This window comes from Phalacrocorax carbo, chromosome 32 (genome assembly GCF_963921805.1).
Source record: "Phalacrocorax carbo chromosome 32, bPhaCar2.1, whole genome shotgun sequence".
NCBI lineage: Eukaryota > Metazoa > Chordata > Aves > Suliformes > Phalacrocoracidae > Phalacrocorax > Phalacrocorax carbo.
In genome coordinates this window covers 820,358-845,122 of record NC_087544.1, presented here as the reverse complement: position 1 = coordinate 845,122, position 24,765 = coordinate 820,358, and positions in this window count along the sequence as shown.

Below are 24,765 nucleotides of genomic sequence, written 5' to 3'. Positions count from 1 at the left end.
GGCAGGCGCAGAGCCCCAGCGTTGGTGTGCCTGCGCGTGCGGTGCCGGAGGCCGGTGAGGCCCGGCAATAGCTTTTGGCGGTGGCTGTTTTGGTGTGGGAGCCATCCTGCGACGTTTGGTATTTCGGCGGCCGTCTGGGCAAAAAAATGATAATCGGCCGAGAATGGGAACGTTTGGATTTTTGGGAGGCTAGGCAGGCGCAGAGCCCCAGCGTTGGTGTGCCTGCGCGTGCGGTGCCGGAGGCCGGTGAGGCCCGGCAATAGCTTTTGGCGGTGGCTGTTTTGGTGTGGGAGCCATCCTGTGATATTTGGTATTTCGGCGGCCGTCTGGGCAAAAAAATGATAATCGGCCGAGAACGGGAACGTTTGGATTTTTGGGAGGCTAGGCAGGCGCAGAGCCCCAGCGTTGGTGTGCCTGCGCGTGCGGTGCCGGAGGCCGGTGAGGCCCGGCAATAGCTTTTGGCGGTGGCTCTTTTGGTGTGGGAGCCATCCTGCGACGTTTGGTATTTCGGCGGCCGTCTGGGCAAAAAAATGATAATCGGCCGAGAACGGGAACGTTTGGATTTTTGGGAGGCTAGGCAGGCGCAGAGCCCCAGCGTTGGTGTGCCTGTGTGTGCGGTGCCGGAGGCCGGTGAGGCCCGGCAATAGCTTTTGGCGGTGGCTCTTTTGGTGTGGGAGCCATCCTGCGACGTTTGGTATTTTGGCGGCCGCCTGGGCAAAAAAATGATAATCGGCCGACAATGGGAACGTTTGGATTTTTGGGAGGCTAGGCAGGCGCAGAGCCCCAGCGTTGGTGTGCCTGCGTGTGCGGTGCCGGAGGCCGGTGAGGCCCGGCAATAGCTTTTGGCGGTGGCTCTTTTGGTGTGGGAGCCATCCTGCGACGTTTGGTATTTCGGCGGCCGTCTGGGCAAAAAAATGATAATCGGCCGAGAACGGGAACGTTTGGATTTTTGGGAGGCTAGGCAGGCGCAGAGCCCCAGTGTTGGTGTGCCTGCGCGTGCGGTGCCGGAGGCCGGTGAGGCCCGGCAATAGCTTTTGGCGGTGGCTCTTTTGGTGTGGGAGCCATCCAGCGACGTTTGGTATTTCGGCGGCCGTCTGGGCAAAAAAATGATAATCGGCCGAGAATGGGAACGTTTGGATTTTTGGGAGGCTAGGCAGGCGCAGAGCCCCAGCGTTGGTGTGCCTGCACGTGCGGTGCCGGAGGCCGGTGAGGCCCGGCAATAGCTTTTGGCGGTGGCTCTTTTGGTGTGGGAGCCATCCTGCGACGTTTGGTATTTCGGCGGCCGTCTGGGCAAAAAAATGATAATCGGCCGAGAACGGGAACGTTTGGATTTTTGGGAGGCTAGGCAGGCGCAGAGCCCCAGCGTTGGTGTGCCTGCGCGTGCGGTGCCGGAGGCCGGTGAGGCCCGGCAATAGCTTTTGGCGGTGGCTGTTTTGGTGTGGGAGTCATCCTGCGACGTTTGGTATTTCGGCGGCCGTCTGGGCAAAAAAATGATAATCGGCCGAGAACGGGAACGTTTGGATTTTTGGGAGGCTAGGCAGGCGCAGAGCCCCAGCGTTGGTGTGCCTGCGCGTGCGGTGCCGGAGGCCGGTGAGGCCCGGCAATAGCTTTTGGCGGTGGCTGTTTTGGTGTGGGAGCCATCCTGCGACGTTTGGTATTTCGGCGGCCGTCTGGGCAAAAAAATGATAATCGGCCGAGAACGGGAACGTTGGGATTTTTGGGAGGCTAGGCAGGCGCAGAGCCCCAGCGTTGGTGTGCCTGCGCGTGCGGTGCCGGAGGCCGGTGAGGCCCGGCAATAGCTGTTGGCGGTGGCTCTTTTGGTGTGGGAGCCATCCAGCGACGTTTGGTATTTCGGCGGCCGTCTGGGCAAAAAAATGATAATCGGCCGAGAATGGGAACGTTTGGATTTTTGGGAGGCTAGGCAGGCGCAGAGCCCCAGCGTTGGTGTGCCTGCACGTGCGGTGCCGGAGGCCGGTGAGGCCCGGCAATAGCTTTTGGCGGTGGCTCTTTTGGTGTGGGAGCCATCCTGCGACGTTTGGTATTTCGGCGGCCGTCTGGGCAAAAAAATGATAATCGGCCGAGAACGGGAACGTTGGGAGTTTTGGGAGGCTAGGCAGGCGCAGAGCCCCAGCGTTGGTGTGCCTGCGCGTGCGGTGCCGGAGGCCGGTGAGGCCCGGCAATAGCTTTTGGCGGTGGCTCTTTTGGTGTGGGAGCCATCCTGCGACGTTTGGTATTTCGGCGGCCGTCTGGGCAAAAAAATGATAATCGGCCGAGAACGGGAACGTTTGGATTTTTGGGAGGCTAGGCAGGCGCAGAGCCCCAGCGTTGGTGTGCCTGCGCGTGCGGTGCCGGAGGCCGGTGAGGCCCGGCAATAGCTTTTGGCGGTGGCTCTTTTGGTGTGGGAGCCATCCAGCGACGTTTGGTATTTCGGCGGCCGTCTGGGCAAAAAAATGATAATCGGCCGAGAACGGGAACGTTTGGATTTTTGGGAGGCTAGGCAGGCGCAGAGCCCCAGCGTTGGTGTGCCTGCGCGTGCGGTGCCGGAGGCCGGTGAGGCCCGGCAATAGCTTTTGGCGGTGGCTCTTTTGGTGTGGGAGCCATCCTGCGACGTTTGGTATTTCGGCGGCCGTCTGGGCAAAAAAATGATAATCGGCCGAGAACGGGAACGTTGGGATTTTTGGGAGGCTAGGCAGGCGCAGAGCCCCAGCGTTGGTGTGCCTGTGTGTGCGGTGCCGGAGGCCGGTGAGGCCCGGCAATAGCTTTTGGCGGTGGCTCTTTTGGTGTGGGAGCCATCCTGCGACGTTTGGTATTTTGGCGGCCGCCTGGGCAAAAAAATGATAATCGGCCGACAATGGGAACGTTTGGATTTTTGGGAGGCTAGGCAGGCGCAGAGCCCCAGCGTTGGTGTGCCTGCGTGTGCGGTGCCGGAGGCCGGTGAGGCCCGGCAATAGCTTTTGGCGGTGGCTGTTTTGGTGTGGGAGCCATCCTGCGACGTTTGGTATTTCGGCGGCCGTCTGGGCAAAAAAATGATAATCGGCCGAGAACGGGAACGTTGGGATTTTTGGGAGGCTAGGCAGGCGCAGAGCCCCAGCGTTGGTGTGCCTGCGCGTGCGGTGCCGGAGGCCGGTGAGGCCCGGCAATAGCTTTTGGCGGTGGCTCTTTTGGTGTGGGAGCCATCCAGCGACGTTTGGTATTTCGGCGGCCGTCTGGGCAAAAAAATGATAATCGGCCGAGAATGGGAACGTTTGGATTTTTGGGAGGCTAGGCAGGCGCAGAGCCCCAGCGTTGGTGTGCCTGCACGTGCGGTGCCGGAGGCCGGTGAGGCCCGGCAATAGCTTTTGGCGGTGGCTCTTTTGGTGTGGGAGCCATCCTGCGACGTTTGGTATTTCGGCGGCCGTCTGGGCAAAAAAAGGATAATCGGCCGAGAATGGGAACGTTTGGATTTTTGGGAGGCTAGGCAGGCGCAGAGCCCCAGCGTTGGTGTGCCTGCGCGTGCGGTGCCGGAGGCCGGTGAGGCCCGGCAATAGCTTTTGGCGGTGGCTGTTTTGGTGTGGGAGCCATCCTGTGATATTTGGTATTTCGGCGGCCGTCTGGGCAAAAAAATGATAATCTGCCGAGAACGGGAACGTTTGGATTTTTGGGAGGCTAGGCAGGCGCAGAGCCCCAGCGTTGGTGTGCCTGCGCGTGCGGTGCCGGAGGCCGGTGAGGCCCGGCAATAGCTTTTGGCGGTGGCTGTTTTGGTGTGGGAGCCATCCTGCGACGTTTGGTATTTCGGCGGCCGTCTGGGCAAAAAAATGATAATCGGCCGAGAACGGGAACGTTGGGATTTTTGGGAGGCTAGGCAGGCGCAGAGCCCCAGCGTTGGTGTGCCTGTGTGTGCGGTGCCGGAGGCCGGTGAGGCCCGGCAATAGCTTTTGGCGGTGGCTCTTTTGGTGTGGGAGCCATCCTGCGACGTTTGGTATTTTGGCGGCCGCCTGGGCAAAAAAATGATAATCGGCCGACAATGGGAACGTTTGGATTTTTGGGAGGCTAGGCAGGCGCAGAGCCCCAGCGTTGGTGTGCCTGCGTGTGCGGTGCCGGAGGCCGGTGAGGCCTGGCAATAGCTTTTGGCGGTGGCTCTTTTGGTGTGGGAGCCATCCTGCGACGTTTGGTATTTCGGCGGCCGTCTGGGCAAAAAAATGATAATCGGCCGAGAATGGGAACGTTTGGATTTTTGGGAGGCTAGGCAGGCGCAGAGCCCCAGCGTTGGTGTGCCTGCACGTGCGGTGCCGGAGGCCGGTGAGGCCCGGCAATAGCTTTTGGCGGTGGCTCTTTTGGTGTGGGAGCCATCCTGCGACGTTTGGTATTTCGGCGGCCGTCTGGGCAAAAAAATGATAATCGGCCGAGAACGGGAACGTTGGGAGTTTTGGGAGGCTAGGCAGGCGCAGAGCCCCAGCGTTGGTGTGCCTGCGCGTGCGGTGCCGGAGGCCGGTGAGGCCCGGCAATAGCTTTTGGCGGTGGCTGTTTTGGTGTGGGAGCCATCCTGCGACGTTTGGTATTTCGGCGGCCGTCTGGGCAAAAAAATGATAATCGGCCGAGAACGGGAACGTTTGGATTTTTGGGAGGCTAGGCAGGCGCAGAGCCCCAGCGTTGGTGTGCCTGCGCGTGCGGTGCCGGAGGCCGGTGAGGCCCGGCAATAGCTTTTGGCGGTGGCTGTTTTGGTGTGGGAGCCATCCTGCGACGTTTGGTATTTCGGCGGCCGTCTGGGCAAAAAAATGATAATCGGCCGAGAACGGGAACGTTGGGATTTTTGGGAGGCTAGGCAGGCGCAGAGCCCCAGCGTTGGTGTGCCTGCGCGTGCGGTGCCGGAGGCCGGTGAGGCCCGGCAATAGCTGTTGGCGGTGGCTCTTTTGGTGTGGGAGCCATCCAGCGACGTTTGGTATTTCGGCGGCCGTCTGGGCAAAAAAATGATAATCGGCCGAGAATGGGAACGTTTGGATTTTTGGGAGGCTAGGCAGGCGCAGAGCCCCAGCGTTGGTGTGCCTGCACGTGCGGTGCCGGAGGCCGGTGAGGCCCGGCAATAGCTTTTGGCGGTGGCTCTTTTGGTGTGGGAGCCATCCTGCGACGTTTGGTATTTCGGCGGCCGTCTGGGCAAAAAAATGATAATCGGCCGAGAACGGGAACGTTGGGAGTTTTGGGAGGCTAGGCAGGCGCAGAGCCCCAGCGTTGGTGTGCCTGCGCGTGCGGTGCCGGAGGCCGGTGAGGCCCGGCAATAGCTTTTGGCGGTGGCTGTTTTGGTGTGGGAGCCATCCTGCGACGTTTGGTATTTCGGCGGCCGTCTGGGCAAAAAAATGATAATCGGCCGAGAACGGGAACGTTTGGATTTTTGGGAGGCTAGGCAGGCGCAGAGCCCCAGCGTTGGTGTGCCTGCGCGTGCGGTGCCGGAGGCCGGTGAGGCCCGGCAATAGCTTTTGGCGGTGGCTGTTTTGGTGTGGGAGCCATCCAGCGACGTTTGGTATTTCGGCGGCCGTCTGGGCAAAAAAATGATAATCGGCCGAGAACGGGAACGTTTGGATTTTTGGGAGGCTAGGCAGGCGCAGAGCCCCAGCGTTGGTGTGCCTGTGCGTGCGGTGCCGGAGGCCGGTGAGGCCCGGCAATAGCTTTTGGCGGTGGCTCTTTTGGTGTGGGAGCCATCCTGCGACGTTTGGTATTTCGGCGGCCGTCTGGGCAAAAAAATGATAATCGGCCGAGAACGGGAACGTTGGGATTTTTGGGAGGCTAGGCAGGCGCAGAGCCCCAGCGTTGGTGTGCCTGTGTGTGCGGTGCCGGAGGCCGGTGAGGCCCGGCAATAGCTTTTGGCGGTGGCTCTTTTGGTGTGGGAGCCATCCTGCGACGTTTGGTATTTTGGCGGCCGCCTGGGCAAAAAAATGATAATCGGCCGACAATGGGAACGTTTGGATTTTTGGGAGGCTAGGCAGGCGCAGAGCCCCAGCGTTGGTGTGCCTGCGTGTGCGGTGCCGGAGGCCGGTGAGGCCCGGCAATAGCTTTTGGCGGTGGCTCTTTTGGTGTGGGAGCCATCCTGCGACGTTTGGTATTTCGGCGGCCGTCTGGGCAAAAAAATGATAATCGGCCGAGAACGGGAACGTTGGGATTTTTGGGAGGCTAGGCAGGCGCAGAGCCCCAGCGTTGGTGTGCCTGCGCGTGCGGTGCCGGAGGCCGGTGAGGCCTGGCAATAGCTTTTGGCGGTGGCTCTTTTGGTGTGGGAGCCATCCAGCGACGTTTGGTATTTCGGCGGCCGTCTGGGCAAAAAAATGATAATCGGCCGAGAATGGGAACGTTTGGATTTTTGGGAGGCTAGGCAGGCGCAGAGCCCCAGCGTTGGTGTGCCTGCACGTGCGGTGCCGGAGGCCGGTGAGGCCCGGCAATAGCTTTTGGCGGTGGCTCTTTTGGTGTGGGAGCCATCCTGCGACGTTTGGTATTTCGGCGGCCGTCTGGGCAAAAAAAGGATAATCGGCCGAGAATGGGAACGTTTGGATTTTTGGGAGGCTAGGCAGGCGCAGAGCCCCAGCGTTGGTGTGCCTGCGCGTGCGGTGCCGGAGGCCGGTGAGGCCCGGCAATAGCTTTTGGCGGTGGCTGTTTTGGTGTGGGAGCCATCCTGTGATATTTGGTATTTCGGCGGCCGTCTGGGCAAAAAAATGATAATCTGCCGAGAACGGGAACGTTTGGATTTTTGGGAGGCTAGGCAGGCGCAGAGCCCCAGCGTTGGTGTGCCTGCGCGTGCGGTGCCGGAGGCCGGTGAGGCCCGGCAATAGCTTTTGGCGGTGGCTGTTTTGGTGTGGGAGCCATCCTGCGACGTTTGGTATTTCGGCGGCCGTCTGGGCAAAAAAATGATAATCGGCCGAGAACGGGAACGTTGGGATTTTTGGGAGGCTAGGCAGGCGCAGAGCCCCAGCGTTGGTGTGCCTGTGTGTGCGGTGCCGGAGGCCGGTGAGGCCCGGCAATAGCTTTTGGCGGTGGCTCTTTTGGTGTGGGAGCCATCCTGCGACGTTTGGTATTTTGGCGGCCGCCTGGGCAAAAAAATGATAATCGGCCGACAATGGGAACGTTTGGATTTTTGGGAGGCTAGGCAGGCGCAGAGCCCCAGCGTTGGTGTGCCTGCGTGTGCGGTGCCGGAGGCCGGTGAGGCCCGGCAATAGCTTTTGGCGGTGGCTCTTTTGGTGTGGGAGCCATCCTGCGACGTTTGGTATTTCGGCGGCCGTCTGGGCAAAAAAATGATAATCGGCCGAGAACGGGAACGTTGGGATTTTTGGGAGGCTAGGCAGGCGCAGAGCCCCAGCGTTGGTGTGCCTGCGCGTGCGGTGCCGGAGGCCGGTGAGGCCCGGCAATAGCTTTTGGCGGTGGCTGTTTTGGTGTGGGAGCCATCCAGCGACGTTTGGTATTTCGGCGGCCGTCTGGGCAAAAAAATGATAATCGGCCGAGAATGGGAACGTTTGGATTTTTGGGAGGCTAGGCAGGCGCAGAGCCCCAGCGTTGGTGTGCCTGCACGTGCGGTGCCGGAGGCCGGTGAGGCCCGGCAATAGCTTTTGGCGGTGGCTCTTTTGGTGTGGGAGCCATCCTGCGACGTTTGGTATTTCGGCGGCCGTCTGGGCAAAAAAATGATAATCGGCCGAGAACGGGAACGTTGGGAGTTTTGGGAGGCTAGGCAGGCGCAGAGCCCCAGCGTTGGTGTGCCTGCGCGTGCGGTGCCGGAGGCCGGTGAGGCCCGGCAATAGCTTTTGGCGGTGGCTGTTTTGGTGTGGGAGCCATCCTGCGACGTTTGGTATTTCGGCGGCCGTCTGGGCAAAAAAATGATAATCGGCCGAGAACGGGAACGTTTGGATTTTTGGGAGGCTAGGCAGGCGCAGAGCCCCAGCGTTGGTGTGCCTGCGCGTGCGGTGCCGGAGGCCGGTGAGGCCCGGCAATAGCTTTTGGCGGTGGCTGTTTTGGTGTGGGAGCCATCCTGCGACGTTTGGTATTTCGGCGGCCGTCTGGGCAAAAAAATGATAATCGGCCGAGAACGGGAACGTTTGGATTTTTGGGAGGCTAGGCAGGCGCAGAGCCCCAGCGTTGGTGTGCCTGCGCGTGCGGTGCCGGAGGCCGGTGAGGCCCGGCAATAGCTTTTGGCGGTGGCTCTTTTGGTGTGGGAGCCATCCTGCGACGTTTGGTATTTCGGCGGCCGTCTGGGCAAAAAAATGATAATCGGCCGAGAATGGGAACGTTTGGATTTTTGGGAGGCTAGGCAGGCGCAGAGCCCCAGCGTTGGTGTGCCTGCGCGTGCGGTGCCGGAGGCCGGTGAGGCCCGGCAATAGCTTTTGGCGGTGGCTGTTTTGGTGTGGGAGCCATCCTGTGATATTTGGTATTTCGGCGGCCGTCTGGGCAAAAAAATGATAATCTGCCGAGAACGGGAACGTTTGGATTTTTGGGAGGCTAGGCAGGCGCAGAGCCCCAGCGTTGGTGTGCCTGCGCGTGCGGTGCCGGAGGCCGGTGAGGCCCGGCAATAGCTTTTGGCGGTGGCTCTTTTGGTGTGGGAGCCATCCTGCGACGTTTGGTATTTCGGCGGCCGTCTGGGCAAAAAAATGATAATCGGCCGAGAACGGGAACGTTGGGATTTTTGGGAGGCTAGGCAGGCGCAGAGCCCCAGCGTTGGTGTGCCTGTGTGTGCGGTGCCGGAGGCCGGTGAGGCCCGGCAATAGCTTTTGGCGGTGGCTCTTTTGGTGTGGGAGCCATCCTGCGACGTTTGGTATTTTGGCGGCCGCCTGGGCAAAAAAATGATAATCGGCCGAGAATGGGAACGTTTGGATTTTTGGGAGGCTAGGCAGGCGCAGAGCCCCAGCGTTGGTGTGCCTGCGTGTGCGGTGCCGGAGGCCGGTGAGGCCCGGCAATAGCTTTTGGCGGTGGCTCTTTTGGTGTGGGAGCCATCCTGCGACGTTTGGTATTTCGGCGGCCGTCTGGGCAAAAAAATGATAATCGGCCGAGAACGGGAACGTTGGGATTTTTGGGAGGCTAGGCAGGCGCAGAGCCCCAGCGTTGGTGTGCCTGCGCGTGCGGTGCCGGAGGCCGGTGAGGCCCGGCAATAGCTTTTGGCGGTGGCTCTTTTGGTGTGGGAGCCATCCTGCGACGTTTGGTATTTCGGCGGCTGTCTGGGCAAAAAAATGATAATCGGCCGAGAACGGGAACGTTGGGATTTTTGGGAGGCTAGGCAGGCGCAGAGCCCCAGCGTTGGTGTGCCTGCGCGTGCGGTGCCGGAGGCCGGTGAGGCCCGGCAATAGCTTTTGGCGGTGGCTCTTTTGGTGTGGGAGCCATCCAGCGACGTTTGGTATTTCGGCGGCCGTCTGGGCAAAAAAATGATAATCGGCCGAGAATGGGAACGTTTGGATTTTTGGGAGGCTAGGCAGGCGCAGAGCCCCAGCGTTGGTGTGCCTGCACGTGCGGTGCCGGAGGCCGGTGAGGCCCGGCAATAGCTTTTGGCGGTGGCTCTTTTGGTGTGGGAGCCATCCTGCGACGTTTGGTATTTCGGCGGCCGTCTGGGCAAAAAAATGATAATCGGCCGAGAACGGGAACGTTGGGAGTTTTGGGAGGCTAGGCAGGCGCAGAGCCCCAGCGTTGGTGTGCCTGCGCGTGCGGTGCCGGAGGCCGGTGAGGCCCGGCAATAGCTTTTGGCGGTGGCTGTTTTGGTGTGGGAGCCATCCTGCGACGTTTGGTATTTCGGCGGCCGTCTGGGCAAAAAAATGATAATCGGCCGAGAACGGGAACGTTTGGATTTTTGGGAGGCTAGGCAGGCGCAGAGCCCCAGCGTTGGTGTGCCTGCGCGTGCGGTGCCGGAGGCCAGTGAGGCCCGGCAATAGCTTTTGGCGGTGGCTGTTTTGGTGTGGGAGCCATCCTGCGACGTTTGGTATTTCGGCGGCCGTCTGGGCAAAAAAATAATAATCGGCCGAGAATGGGAACGTTGGGAGTTTTGGGAGGCTAGGCAGGCGCAGAGCCCCAGCGTTGGTGTGCCTGCGCGTGCGGTGCCGGAGGCCGGTGAGGCCCGGCAATAGCTTTTGGCAGTGGCTCTTTTGGTGTGGGAGTCATCCTGCGACGTTTGTTATTTCGGCGGCCGTCTGGGCAAAAAAATGATAATCGGCCGAGAATGGGAACGTTTGGATTTTTGGGAGGCTAGGCAGGCGCAGAGCCCCAGCGTTGGTGTGCCTGCGCGCGCGGTGCCGGAGGCCGGTGAGGCCCGGCAATAGCTTTTGGCGGTGGCTCTTTTGGTGTGGGAGCCATCCTGCGACGTTTGTTATTTCGGCGGCCGTCTGGGCAAAAAAATGATAATCGGCCGAGAACGGGAACGTTTGGATTTTTGGGAGGCTAGGCAGGCGCAGAGCCCCAGCGTTGGTGTGCCTGCACGTGCGGTGCCGGAGGCCGGTGAGGCCCGGCAATAGCTTTGGGCGGTGGCTGTTTTGGTGTGGGAGCCATCCTGCGACGTTTGGTATTTCGGCGGCCGTCTGGGCAAAAAAATGATAATCGGCCGAGAACGGGAACGTTGGGATTTTTGGGAGGCTAGGCAGGCGCAGAGCCCCAGCGTTGGTGTGCCTGCGCGTGCGGTGCCGGAGGCCGGTGAGGCCCGGCAATAGCTTTTGGCGGTGGCTGTTTTGGTGTGGGAGCCATCCTGCGACGTTTGGTATTTCGGCGGCCGTCTGGGCAAAAAAATGATAATCGGCCGAGAACGGGAACGTTTGGATTTTTGGGAGGCTAGGCAGGCGCAGAGCCCCAGCGTTGGTGTGCCTGCGCGTGCGGTGCCGGAGGCCGGTGAGGCCCGGCAATAGCTTTTGGCGGTGGCTGTTTTGGTGTGGGAGCCATCCTGCGACGTTTGGTATTTCGGCGGCCGTCTGGGCAAAAAAATGATAATCGGCCGAGAACGGGAACGTTTGGATTTTTGGGAGGCTAGGCAGGCGCAGAGCCCCAGCGTTGGTGTGCCTGCGCGTGCGGTGCCGGAGGCCAGTGAGGCCCGGCAATAGCTTTTGGCGGTGGCTGTTTTGGTGTGGGAGCCATCCTGCGACGTTTGGTATTTCGGCGGCCGTCTGGGCAAAAAAATAATAATCGGCCGAGAATGGGAACGTTGGGAGTTTTGGGAGGCTAGGCAGGCGCAGAGCCCCAGCGTTGGTGTGCCTGCGCGTGCGGTGCCGGAGGCCGGTGAGGCCCGGCAATAGCTTTTGGCAGTGGCTCTTTTGGTGTGGGAGTCATCCTGCGACGTTTGTTATTTCGGCGTCCGTCTGGGCAAAAAAATGATAATCGGCCGAGAAAGGGAACGTTGGGATTTTTGGGAGGCTAGGCAGGCGCAGAGCCCCAGCGTTGGTGTGCCTGCGCGTGCGGTGCCGGAGGCCGGTGAGGCCCGGCAATAGCTTTTGGCGGTGGCTCTTTTGGTGTGGGAGCCATCCTGCGACGTTTGGTATTTCGGCGGCCATCTGGACAAAAAAATGATAATCGGCCGAGAACGGGAACGTTGGGATTTTTGGGAGGCTAGGCAGGCGCAGAGCCCCAGCATTGGTGTGCCTGCGCGTGCGGTGCCGGAGGCCGGTGAGGCCCGGCAATAGCTTTTGGCGGTGGCTCTTTTGGTGTGGGAGCCATCCTGCGACGTTTGGTATTTCGGCGGCCGTCTGGGCAAAAAAATGATAATCGGCCGAGAACGGGAACGTTTGGATTTTTGGGAGGCTAGGCAGGCGCAGAGCCCCAGCGTTGGTGTGCCTGCGCGTGCGGTGCCGGAGGCCGGTGAGGCCCGGCAATAGCTTTTGGCGGTGGCTCTTTTGGTGTGGGAGCCATCCTGCGACGTTTGGTATTTCGGCGGCCGCCTGGGCAAAAAAATGATAACTGGCCGAGAACGGGAACGTTGGGATTTTTGGGAGGCTAGGCAGGCGCAGAGCCCCAGCGTTGGTGTGCCTGCGCGTGCGGTGCCGGAGGCCGGTGAGGCCCGGCAATAGCTTTTGGCGGTGGCTGTTTTGGTGTGGGAGCCATCCTGCGACGTTTGGTATTTCGGCGGCCGTCTGGGCAAAAAAATGATAATCGGCCGAGAACGGGAGCGTTTGGATTTTTGGGAGGCTAGGCAGGCGCAGAGCCCCAGCGTTGGTGTGCCTGCGCGTGCGGTGCCGGAGGCCGGTGAGGCCCGGCAATAGTTTTTGGCGGTGGCTCTTTTGGTGTGGGAGCCATCCTGCGATGTTTGGTGTTTCGGCGGCCGTCTGGGCAAAAAAATGATAATCGGCCGAGAATGGGAACGTTTGGATTTTTGGGAGGCTAGGCAGGCGCAGAGCCCCAGCGTTGGTGTGCCTGCGCGTGCGGTGCCGGAGGCCGGTGAGGCCCGGCAATAGCTTTTGGCGGTGGCTCTTTTGGTGTGGGAGTCATCCTGCGACGTTTGGTATTTCGGCGGCCGTCTGGGCAAAAAAATGATAATCGGCCGAGAACGGGAACGTTGGGAGTTTTGGGAGGCTAGGCAGGCGCAGAGCCCCAGCGTTGGTGTGCCTGCGCGTGCGGTGCCGGAGGCCGGTGAGGCCCGGCAATAGCTTTTGGCGGTGGCTGTTTTGGTGTGGGAGCCATCCTGCGACGTTTGGTATTTCGGCGTCCGTCTGGGCAAAAAAATGATAATCGGCCGAGAACGGGAACGTTTGGATTTTTGGGAGGCTAGGCAGGCGCAGAGCCCCAGCGTTGGTGTGCCTGCGCGTGCGGTGCCGGAGGCCGGTGAGGCCCGGCAATAGCTTTTGGCGGTGGCTCTTTTGGTGTGGGAGCCATCCTGCGACGTTTGGTATTTCGGCGGCCGTCTGGGCAAAAAAATGATAATCGGCCGAGAACGGGAACGTTTGGATTTTTGGGAGGCTAGGCAGGCGCAGAGCCCCAGCGTTGGTGTGCCTGCGCGTGCGGTGCCGGAGGCCGGTGAGGCCCGGCAATAGCTTTTGGCGGTGGCTCTTTTGGTGTGGGAGCCATCCTGCGACGTTTGGTATTTCGGCGGCCGTCTGGGCAAAAAAAGGATAATCGGCCGAGAATGGGAACGTTGGGAGTTTTGGGAGGCTAGGCAGGCGCAGAGCCCCAGCGTTGGTGTGCCTGCGCGTGCGGTGCCGGAGGCCGGTGAGGCCCGGCAATAGCTTTTGGCGGTGGCTGTTTTGGTGTGGGAGCCATCCTGCGACGTTTGGTATTTCGGCGGCCGTCTGGGCAAAAAAATGATAATCGGCCGAGAACGGGAGCGTTTGGATTTTTGGGAGGCTAGGCAGGCGCAGAGCCCCAGCGTTGGTGTGCCTGCGCGTGCGGTGCCGGAGGCCGGTGAGGCCCGGCAATAGCTTTTGGCGGTGGCTCTTTTGGTGTGGGAGCCATCCTGCGATGTTTGGTGTTTCGGCGGCCGTCTGGGCAAAAAAATGATAATCGGCCGAGAATGGGAACGTTCGGATTTTTGGGAGGCTAGGCAGGCGCAGAGCCCCAGCGTTGGTGTGCCTGCGCGTGCAGTGCCGGAGGCCGGTGAGGCCCGGCAATAGCTTTTGGCGGTGGCTCTTTTGGTGTGGGAGTCATCCTGCGACGTTTGGTATTTCGGCGGCCGTCTGGGCAAAAAAATGATAATCGGCCGAGAATGGGAACGTTGGGATTTTTGGGAGGCTAGGCAGGCGCAGAGCCCCAGCGTTGGTGTGCCTGCGCGTGCGGTGCCGGAGGCCGGTGAGGCCCGGCAATAGCTTTTGGCGGTGGCTGATTTGGTGTGGGAGCCATCCTGCGACGTTTGGTATTTCGGTGTCCGTCTGGGCAAAAAAATGATAATCGGCCGAGAACGGGAACGTTTGGATTTTTGGGAGGCTAGGCAGGCGCAGAGCCCCAGCGTTGGTGTGCCTGCGCGTGCGGTGCCGGAGGCCGGTGAGGCCCGGCAATAGCTTTTGGTGGTGGCTGTTTTGGTGTGGGAGCCATCCAGCGACGTTTGGTATTTCGGCGGCCGTCTGGGCAAAAAAATGATAATCGGCCGAGAACGGGAACGTTTGGATTTTTGGGAGGCTAGGCAGGCGCAGAGCCCCAGCGTTGGTGTGCCTGCGCGTGCGGTGCCGGAGGCCGGTGAGGCCCGGCAATAGCTTTTGGCGGTGGCTCTTTTGGTGTGGGAGCCATCCTGCGACGTTTGGTATTTCGGCGGCCGTCTGGGCAAAAAAATGATAATCAGCCGAGAACGGGAACGTTTGGATTTTTGGGAGGCTAGGCAGGCGCAGAGCCCCAGCGTTGGTGTGCCTGCGCGTGCGGTGCCGGAGGCCGGTGAGGCCCAGCAATAGCTTTTGGCGGTGGCTGTTTTGGTGTGGGAGCCATCCTGCGACGTTTGGTATTTCGGCGTCCGTCTGGGCAAAAAAATGATAATCGGCCGAGAACGGGAACGTTTGGATTTTTGGGAGGCTAGGCAGGTGCAGAGCCCCAGCGTTGGTGTGCCTCCGCGTGCGGTGCCGGAGGCCGGTGAGGCCCAGCAATAGCTTTTGGCGGTGGCTCTTTTGGTGTGGGAGCCATCCTGCGACGTTTGGTATTTCGGCGGCCGTCTGGGCAAAAAAATGATAATCGGCCGAGAACGGGAACGTTTGGATTTTTGGGAGGCTAGGCAGGCGCAGAGCCCCAGCGTTGGTGTGCCTGCGCGTGTGGTGCCGGAGGCCGGTGAGGCCCGGCAATAGCTTTTGGCGGTGGCTCTTTTGGTGTGGGAGCCATCCTGCGACGTTTGGTATTTCGGCGGCCGTCTGGGCAAAAAAATGATAATCGGCCGAGAACGGGAACGTTTGGATTTTTGGGAGGCTAGGCAGGCGCAGAGCCCCAGCGTTGGTGTGCCTGTGCGGGCGGTGCCGGAGGCCGGTGAGGCCCGGCAATAGCTTTTGGTGGTGGCTGTTTTGGTGTGGGAGCCATCCAGCGACGTTTGGTATTTCGGCGGCCGTCTGGGCAAAAAAATGATAATCGGCCGAGAATGGGAACGTTTGGATTTTTGGGAGGCTAGGCAGGCGCAGAGCCCCAGCGTTGGTGTGCCTGCGCGTGCGGTGCCGGAGGCCGGTGAGGCCCGGCAATAGCTTTTGGCGGTGGCTCTTTTGGTGTGGGAGCCATCCTGCGACGTTTGGTATTTCGGCGGCCGCCTGGGCAAAAAAATGATAATCGGCCGAGAATGGGAACGTTTGGATTTTTGGGAGGCTAGGCAGGCGCAGAGCCCCAGCGTTGGTGTGCCTGCGCGTGCGGTGCCGGAGGCCGGTGAGGCCCGGCAATAGCTTTTGGCGGTGGCTCTTTTGGTGTGGGAGCCATCCTGCGACGTTTGGTATTTCGGCGGCCGTCTGGGCAAAAAAATTATAATCGGCCGAGAACGGGAACGTTGGGAGTTTTGGGAGGCTAGGCAGGCGCAGAGCCCCAGCTTTGGTGTGCCTGCGCGTGCGGTGCCGGAGGCCGGTGAGGCCCGGCAATAGCTTTTGGCGGTGGCTCTTTTGGTGTGGGAGCCATCCTGCGACGTTTGGTATTTTGGCGGCCGTCTGGGCAAAAAAATGATAATCGGCCGAGAACGGGAACGTTCGGATTTTTGGGAGGCTAGGCAGGCGCAGAGCCCCAGCGTTGGTGTGCCTGCGCGTGCGGTGCCGGAGGCCGGTGAGGCCCGGCAATAGCTTTTGGTGGTGGCTCTTTTGGTGTGGGAGCCATCCTGCGACGTTTGGTATTTCGGCGGCCGTCTGGGCAAAAAAATGATAATCGGCCGAGAACGGGAACGTTGGGATTTTTGGGAGGCTAGGCAGGCGCAGAGCCCCAGCGTTGGTGTGCCTGCACGTGCGGTGCCGGAGGCCGGTGAGGCCCGGCAATAGCTTTTGGCGGTGGCTGTTTTGGTGTGGGAGCCATCCTGCGACGTTTGGTATTTCGGCGGCCGTCTGGGCAAAAAAATGATAATCGGCCGAGAACGGGAACGTTGGGATTTTTGGGAGGCTAGGCAGGCGCAGAGCCCCAGCGTTGGTGTGCCTGTGTGTGCGGTGCTGGAGGCCGGTGAGGCCCGGCAATAGCTTTTGGCAGTGGCTGTTTTGGTGTGGGAGTCATCCTGCGACGTTTGGTATTTCGGCGGCCGTCTGGGCAAAAAAATGATAATCGGCCGAGAACGGGAACGTTTGGATTTTTGGGAGGCTAGGCAGGCGCAGAGCCCCAGCGTTGGTGTGCCTGCGCGTGCGGTGCCGGAGGCCGGTGAGGCCCGGCAATAGCTTTTGGCGGTGGCTGTTTTGGTGTGGGAGCCATCCTGCGACGTTTGGTATTTCGGCGGCCGTCTGGGCAAAAAAATGATAATCGGCCGAGAACGGGAACGTTTGGATTTTTGGGAGGCTAGGCAGGCGCAGAGCCCCAGCGTTGGTGTGCCTGCGCGTGCGGTGCCGGAGGCCGGTGAGGCCCGGCAATAGCTTTGGGCGGTGGCTCTTTTGTTGTGGGAGCCATCCTGCGACGTTTGGTATTTCGGCGGCCGTCTGGGCAAAAAAAGGATAATCGGCCGAGAATGGGAACGTTTGGATTTTTGGGAGGCTAGGCAGGCGCAGAGCCCCAGCGTTGGTGTGCCTGCGCGTGCGGTGCCGGAGGCCGGTGAGGCCCGGCAATAGCTTTTGGCGGTGGCTGTTTTGGTGTGGGAGCCATCCTGCGACGTTTGGTATTTCGGCGGCCGTCTGGGCAAAAAAATGATAATCGGCCGAGAACGGGAGCGTTTGGATTTTTGGGAGGCTAGGCAGGCGCAGAGCCCCAGCGTTGGTGTGCCTGCGCGTGCGGTGCCGGAGGCCGGTGAGGCCCGGCAATAGCTTTTGGCGGTGGCTGTTTTGGTGTGGGAGCCATCCTGCGACGTTTGGTGTTTCGGCGGCCGTCTGGGCAAAAAAATGATAATCGGCCGAGAATGGGAACGTTTGGATTTTTGGGAGGCTAGGCAGGCGCAGAGCCCCAGCGTTGGTGTGCCTGCGCGTGCGGTGCCGGAGGCCGGTGAGGCCCGGCAATAGCTTTTGGCGGTGGCTGTTTTGGTGTGGGAGCCATCCTGCGACGTTTGGTATTTCGGCGGCCGTCTGGGCAAAAAAATGATAATCGGCCGAGAATGGGAACGTTGGGATTTTTGGGAGGCTAGGCAGGCGCAGAGCCCCAGCGTTGGTGTGCCTGCGCGTGCGGTGCCGGAGGCCGGTGAGGCCCGGCAATAGCTTTTGGCGGTGGCTGTTTTGGTGTGGGAGCCATCCTGCGACGTTTGGTATTTTGGCGGCCGCCTGGGCAAAAAAATGATAATCGGCCGACAATGGGAACGTTTGGATTTTTGGGAGGCTAGGCAGGCGCAGAGCCCCAGCGTTGGTGTGCCTGCGCGTGCGGTGCCGGAGGCCGGTGAGGCCCGGCAATAGCTTTTGGTGGTGGCTGTTTTGGTGTGGGAGCCATCCAGCAGCGTTTGGTATTTCGGCGGCCGTCTGGGCAAAAAAATGATAATCGGCCGAGAACGGGAACGTTGGGATTTTTGGGAGGCTAGGCAGGCGCAGAGCCCCAGCGTTGGTGTGCCTGCGCGTGCGGTGCCGGAGGCCGGTGAGGCCCGGCAATAGCTTTTGGCGGTGGCTCTTTTGGTGTGGGAGCCATCCTGCGACGTTTGGTATTTCGGCGGCCGTCTGGGCAAAAAAATGATAATCAGCCGAGAACGGGAACGTTTGGATTTTTGGGAGGCTAGGCAGGCGCAGAGCCCCAGCGTTGGTGTGCCTGCGCGTGCGGTGCCGGAGGCCGGTGAGGCCCGGCAATAGCTTTTGGCGGTGGCTGTTTTGGTGTGGGAGCCATCCTGTGACATTTGGTATTTCGGCGTCCGTCTGGGCAAAAAAATGATAATCGGCCGAGAACGGGAACGTTGGGAGTTTTGGGAGGCTAGGCAGGCGCAGAGCCCCAGCGTTGGTGTGCCTGCGCGTGCGGTGCCGGAGGCCGGTGAGGCCCGGCAATAGCTTTTGGCGGTGGCTGTTTTGGTGTGGGAGCCATCCTGCGACGTTTGGTATTTCGGCGGCCGTCTGGGCAAAAAAATGATAATCGGCCGAGAACGGGAACGTTGGGATTTTTGGGAGGCTAGGCAGGCGCAGAGCCCCAGCGTTGGTGTGCCTGCGCGTGCGGTGCCGGAGGCCGGTGAGGCCCGGCAATAGCTTTTGGCGGTGGCTCTTTTGGTGTGGGAGCCATCCTGCGACGTTTGGTATTTCGGCGGCCGCCTGGGCAAAAAAATGATAATCGGCCGAGAACGGGAACGTTGGGAGTTTTGGGAGGCTAGGCAGGCGCAGAGCCCCAGCGTTGGTGTGCCTGCGCGTGCGGTGCCGGAGGCCGGTGAGGCCCGGCAATAGCTTTTGGCGGTGGCTCTTTTGGTGTGGGAGCCATCCTGCGACGTTTGGTATTTCGGCGGCCGTCTGGGCAAAAAAATGATAATCGGCCGAGAACGGGAACGTTGGGATTTTTGGGAGGCTAGGCAGGCGCAGAGCCCCAGCGTTGGTGTGCCTGCGCGTGCGGTGCCGGCGGCCGGTGAGGCCCGGCAATAGCTTTTGGCGGTGGCTGTATTGGTGTGGGAGCCATCCTGCGACGTTTGGTATTTCGGCGGCCGTCTGGGCAAAAAAATGATAACTGGCCGAGAACGGGAACGTTGGGATTTTTGGGAGGCTAGGCAGGCGCAGAGCCCCAGCGTTGGTGTGCCTGCGCGTGCGGTGCCGGAGGCCGGTGAGGCCCGGCAATAGCTTTTGGCGGTGGCTCTTTTGGTGTGGGAGCCATCCTGCGACGTTTGGTATTTCGGCGGCCGTCTGGGCAAAAAAATGATAATCGGCCGAGAACGGGAACGTTGGGAGTTTTGGGAGGCTAGGCAGGCGCAGAGCCCCAGCTTTGGTGTGCCTGCGCGTGCGGTGCCGGAGGCCGGTGAGGCCCGGCAATAGCTTTTGGCGGTGGCTGTTTTGGTGTGGGAGCCATCCTGCGACGTTTGGTATTTCGGCGGCCGTCTGGGCAAAAAAATGATAATCGGCCGAGAACGGGAACGTTGGGAGTTTTGGGAGGCTAGGCAGGCGCAGAGCCCCAGCGTTGGTGTGCCTGCGCGTGCGGTGCCGGAGGCCGGTGAGGCCCGGCAATAGCTTTTGGCGGTGGCTGTTTTGGTGTGGGAGCCATCCTGCGACGTTTGGTATTTCGGCGGCCGTCTGGGCAAAAAAATGATAATCGGCCGAGAACGGGAACGTTGGGAGTTTTGGGAGGCTAGGCAGGCGCAGAGCCCCAGCTTTGGTGTGCCTGCGCGTGCGGTGCCGGAGGCCGGTGAGGCCCGGCAATAGCTTTTGGCGGTGGCTCTTTTGGTGTGGGAGCCATCCTGCGACGTTTGGTATTTCGGCGGCCGTCTGGGCAAAAAAATGATAATCGGCCGAGAATGGGAACGTTGGGATTTTTGGGAGGCTAGGCAGGCGCAGAGCCCCAGCGTTGGTGTGCCTGCGCGTGCGGTGCCGGAGGCCGGTGAGGCCCGGCAATAGCTTTTGGCGGTGGCTGTTTTGGTGTGGGAGCCATCCTGCGACGTTTGGTATTTCGGCGGCCGTCTGGGCAAAAAAATTATAATCGGCCGAGAACGGGAACGTTGGGAGTTTTGGGAGGCTAGGCAGGCGCAGAGCCCCAGCGTTGGTGTGCCTGCGCGTGCGGTGCCGGAGGCCGGTGAGGCCCGGCAATAGCTTTTGGCGGTGGCTCTTTTGGTGTGGGAGCCATCCTGCGACGTTTGGTATTTCGGCGGCCGTCTGGGCAAAAAAATTATAATCGGCCGAGAACGGGAACGTTGGGAGTTTTGGGAGGCTAGGCAGGCGCAGAGCCCCAGCTTTGGTGTGCCTGCGCGTGCGGTGCCGGAGGCCGGTGAGGCCCGGCAATAGCTTTTAGGCGGTGGCTCTTTTGGTGTGGGAGCCATCCTGCGACGTTTGGTATTTCGGCGGCCGTCTGGGCAAAAAAATGATAATCGGCCGAGAACGGGAACGTTGGGAGTTTTGGGAGGCTAGGCAGGCGCAGAGCCCCAGCGTTGGTGTGCCTGCGCGTGCGGTGCCGGAGGCCGGTGAGGCCCGGCAATAGCTTTTGGCGGTGGCTGTTTTGGTGTGGGAGCCATCCTGCGACGTTTGGTATTTCTGTGGCCGTCTGGGCAAAAAAATGATAATCAGCCGAGAACGGGAACGTTTGGATTTTTGGGAGGCTAGGCAGGCGCAGAGCCCCAGCGTTGGTGTGCCTGCGCGTGCGGTGCCGGAGGCCGGTGAGGCCCGGCAATAGCTTTTGGTGGTGGCTGTTTTGGTGTGGGAGCCATCCAGCGACGTTTGGTATTTCGGCGGCCGTCTGGGCAAAAAAATGATAATCGGCCGAGAACGGGAACGTTGGGATTTTTGGGAGGCTAGGCAGGCGCAGAGCCCCAGCGTTGGTGTGCCTGTGCGTGCGGTGCCGGAGGCCGGTGAGGCCCGGCAATAGCTTTGGGCGGTGGCTCTTTTGGTGTGGGAGCCATCCTGCGACGTTTGGTATTTCGGCGGCCGTCTGGGCAAAAAAATGATAATCGGCCGAGAAGGGGAACGTTGGGAGTTTTGGGAGGCTAGGCAGGCGCAGAGACCCAGCGTTGGTGTGCCTGCGCGTGCGGTGCCGGAGGCCGGTGAGGCCCGGCAATAGCTTTTGGCGGTGGCTCTTTTGGTGTGGGAGCCATCCTGCGACGTTTGGTATTTCGGCGGCCGTCTGGGCAAAAAAATGATAATCGGCCGAGAATGGGAACGTTTGGATTTTTGGGAGGCTAGGCAGGCGCAGAGCCCCAGCATTGGTGTGCCTGCGCGTGCGGTACCGGAGGCCGGTGAGGCCCAGCAATAGCTTTTGGCGGTGGCTGTTTTGGTGTGGGAGCCATCCTGCGACGTTTGGTATTTCGGCGGCCATCTGGGCAAAAAAATGATAATCGGCCGAGAACGGGAACGTTGGGAGTTTTGGGAGGCTAGGCAGGCGCAGAGCCCCAGCGTTGGTGTGCCTGCGCGTGCGGTGCCGGAGGCCGGTGAGGCCCGGCAATAGCTTTTGGCGGTGGCTGTTTTGGTGTGGGAGCCATCCTGCGACGTTTGGTATTTCGGCGGCCGTCTGGGCAAAAAAATGATAATCGGCCGAGAACGGGAACGTTGGGAGTTTTGGGAGGCTAGGCAGGCGCAGAGCCCCAGCTTTGGTGTGCCTGCGCGTGCGGTGCCGGAGGCCGGTGAGGCCCGGCAATAGCTTTTGGCGGTGGCTCTTTTGGTGTGGGAGCCATCCTGCGACGTTTGGTATTTCGGCGGCCGTCTGGGCAAAAAAATGATAATCGGCCGAGAACGGGAACGTTTGGATTTTTGGGAGGCTAGGCAGGCGCAGAGCCCCAGCGTTGGTGTGCCTGCGCGTGCGGTGCCGGAGGCCGGTGAGGCCCGGCAATAGCTTTTGGCGGTGGCTGTTTTGGTGTGGGAGCCATCCTGCGACGTTTGGTATTTCGGCGGCCGTCTGGGCAAAAAAATTATAATCGGCCGAGAACGGGAACGTTGGGACTTTTGGGAGGCTAGGCAGGCGCAGAGCCCCAGCGTTGGTGTGCCTGCGCGTGCGGTGCCGGAGGCCGGTGAGGCCCGGCAATAGCTTTTGGCGGTGGCTGTTTTGGTGTGGGAGCCATCCTGCGACGTTTGGTATTTCGGCGTCCGTCTGGGCAAAAAAATGATAATCAGCCGAGAACGGGAACGTTTGGATTTTTGGGAGGCTAGGCAGGCGCAGAGCCCCAGCGTTGGTGTGCCTGCGCGTGCGGTGCCGGAGGCCGGTGAGGCCCGGCAATAGCTTTGGGCGGTGGCTCTTTTGGTGTGGGAGCCATCCTGCGACGTTTGGTATTTCGGCGGCCGTCTGGGCAAAAAAATGATAATCGGCCGAGAACGGGAACGTTTGGATTTTTGGGAGGCTAGGCAGGCGCAGAGCCCCAGCGTTGGTGTGCCTGCGCGTGCGGTGCCGGAGGCTGGTGAGGCCCGGCAATAGCTTTTGGTGGTGGCTGTTTTGGTGTGGGAGCCATCCTGCGACGTTTGGTATTTCGGCGGCCGTCTGGGCAAAAAAATTATAATCGGCCGAGAACGGGAACGTTGGGAGTTTTGGGAGGCTAGGCAGGCGCAGAGCCCCAGCGTTGGTGTGCCTGCGCGTGCGGTGCCGGAGGCCGGTGAGGCCCGGCAATAGCTTTTGGCGGTGGCTCTTTTGGTGTGGGAGCCATCCTGCGACGTTTGGTATTTCGGCGGCCGTCTGGGCAAAAAAATGATAATCGGCCGAGAACGGGAACGTTGGGATTTTTGGGAGGCTAGGCAGGCGCAGAGCCCCAGCGTTGGTGTGCCTGCACGTGCGGTGCTGGAGGCCGGTGAGGCCCGGCAATAGCTTTTGGCGGTGGCTCTTTTGGTGTGGGAGCCATCCTGCGACGTTTGGTATTTCGGCGGCCGTCTGGGCAAAAAAATGATAATCGGCCGAGAACGGGAACGTTTGGATTTTTGGGAGGCTAGGCAGGCGCAGAGCCCCAGCGTTGGTGTGCCTGCGCGTGCGGTGCCGGAGGCCGGTGAGGCCCGGCAATAGCTTTTGGTGGTGGCTGTTTTGGTGTGGGAGCCATCCTGCGACGTTTGGTATTTCGGCGGCCGTCTGGGCAAAAAAATGATAATCGGCCGAGAACGGGAACGTTGGGATTTTTGGGAGGCTAGGCAGGCGCAGAGCCCCAGCGTTGGTGTGCCTGCGCGTGCGGTGCCGGAGGCCGGTGAGGCCCGGCAATAGCTTTTGGCGGTGGCTGTTTTGGTGTGGGAGCCATCCTGCGACGTTTGGTATTTCGGCGGCCGTCTGGGCAAAAAAATGATAATCGGCCGAGAACGGGAACGTTTGGATTTTTGGGAGGCTAGGCAGGCGCAGAGCCCCAGCGTTGGTGTGCCTGCGCGTGCGGTGCCGGAGGCCGGTGAGGCCCGGCAATAGCTTTTGGCGGTGGCTCTTTTGGTGTGGGAGCCATCCTGCGACGTTTGGTATTTCGGCGGCCGTCTGGGCAAAAAAATAATAATCGGCTGAGAATGGGAACGTTGGGAGTTTTGGGAGGCTAGGCAGGCGCAGAGCCCCAGCTTTGGTGTGCCTGCGCGTGCGGTGCCGGAGGCCGGTGAGGCCCGGCAATAGCTTTTGGCGGTGGCTGTTTTGGTGTGGGAGCCATCCTGCGACGTTTGGTATTTCGGCGGCCGTCTGGGCAAAAAAATGATAATCGGCCGAGAACGGGAACGTTGGGATTTTTGGGAGGCTAGGCAGGCGCAGAGCCCCAGCGTTGGTGTGCCTGCGCGCGCGGTGCCGGAGGCCGGTGAGGCCCGGCAATAGCTTTTGGCGGTGGCTCTTTTGGTGTGGGAGCCATCCTGCGACGTTTGGTATTTCGGCGGCCGTCTGGGCAAAAAAATGATAATCGGCCGAGAACGGGAACGTTGGGAGTTTTGGGAGGCTAGGCAGGCGCAGAGCCCCAGCATTGGTGTGCCTGCGCGTGCGGTGCCGGAGGCCGGTGAGGCCCGGCAATAGCTTTTGGCGGTGGCTGTATTGGTGTGGGAGCCATCCTGCGACGTTTGGTATTTCGGCGGCCGTCTGGGCAAAAAAATGATAATCGGCCGAGAACGGGAACGTTGGGAGTTTTGGGAGGCTAGGCAGGCGCAGAGCCCCAGCGTTGGTGTGCCTGCGCGTGCGGTGCCGGAGGCCGGTGAGGCCCAGCAATAGCTTTTGGCGGTGGCTGTTTTGGTGTGGGAGCCATCCTGCGACGTTTGGTATTTCGGCGGCCGTCTGGGCAAAAAAATGATAATCGGCCGAGAATGGGAACGTTTGGATTTTTGGGAGGCTAGGCAGGCGCAGAGCCCCAGCGTTGGTGTGCCTGCGCGTGCGGTGCCGGAGGCCGGTGAGGCCCGGCAATAGCTTTTGGCGGTGGCTGTTTTGGTGTGGGAGCCATCCTGCGACGTTTGGTATTTCGGCGGCCGTCTGGGCAAAAAAATGATAATCGGCCGAGAACGGGAACGTTGGGATTTTTGGGAGGCTAGGCAGGCGCAGAGCCCCAGCGTTGGTGTGCCTGCGCGTGCGGTGCCGGAGGCCGGTGAGGCCCGGCAATAGCTTTTGGCGGTGGCTCTTTTGGTGTGGGAGCCATCCTGCGACGTTTGGTACTTCGGCGGCCGTCTGGGCAAAAAAATGATAATCGGCCGAGAACGGGAACGTTTGGATTTTTGGGAGGCTAGGCAGGCGCAGAGCCCCAGCGTTGGTGTGCCTGCGCGTGTGGTGCCGGAGGCCGGTGAGGCCCGGCAATAGCTTTTGGCGGTGGCTCTTTTGGTGTGGGAGCCATCCTGCGACGTTTGGTATTTCGGCGGCCGTCTGGGCAAAAAAATGATAATCGGCCGAGAACGGGAACGTTGGGATTTTTGGGAGGCTAGGCAGGCGCAGAGCCCCAGCGTTGGTGTGCCTGCGCGTGCGGTGCCGGAGGCCGGTGAGGCCCGGCAATAGCTTTTGGCGGTGGCTGTTTTGGTGTGGGAGCCATCCTGCGACGTTTGGTATTTCGGCGGCCGTCTGGGCAAAAAAATTATAATCGGCCGAGAACGGGAACGTTGGGAGTTTTGGGAGGCTAGGCAGGCGCAGAGCCCCAGCTTTGGTGTGCCTGCGCGTGCGGTGCCGGAGGCCGGTGAGGCCCGGCAATAGCTTTTGGCGGTGGCTCTTTTGGTGTGGGAGCCATCCTGCGACGTTTGGTATTTCGGCGGCCGTCTGGGCAAAAAAATGATAATTGGCCGAGAACGGGAACGTTGGGAGTTTTGGGAG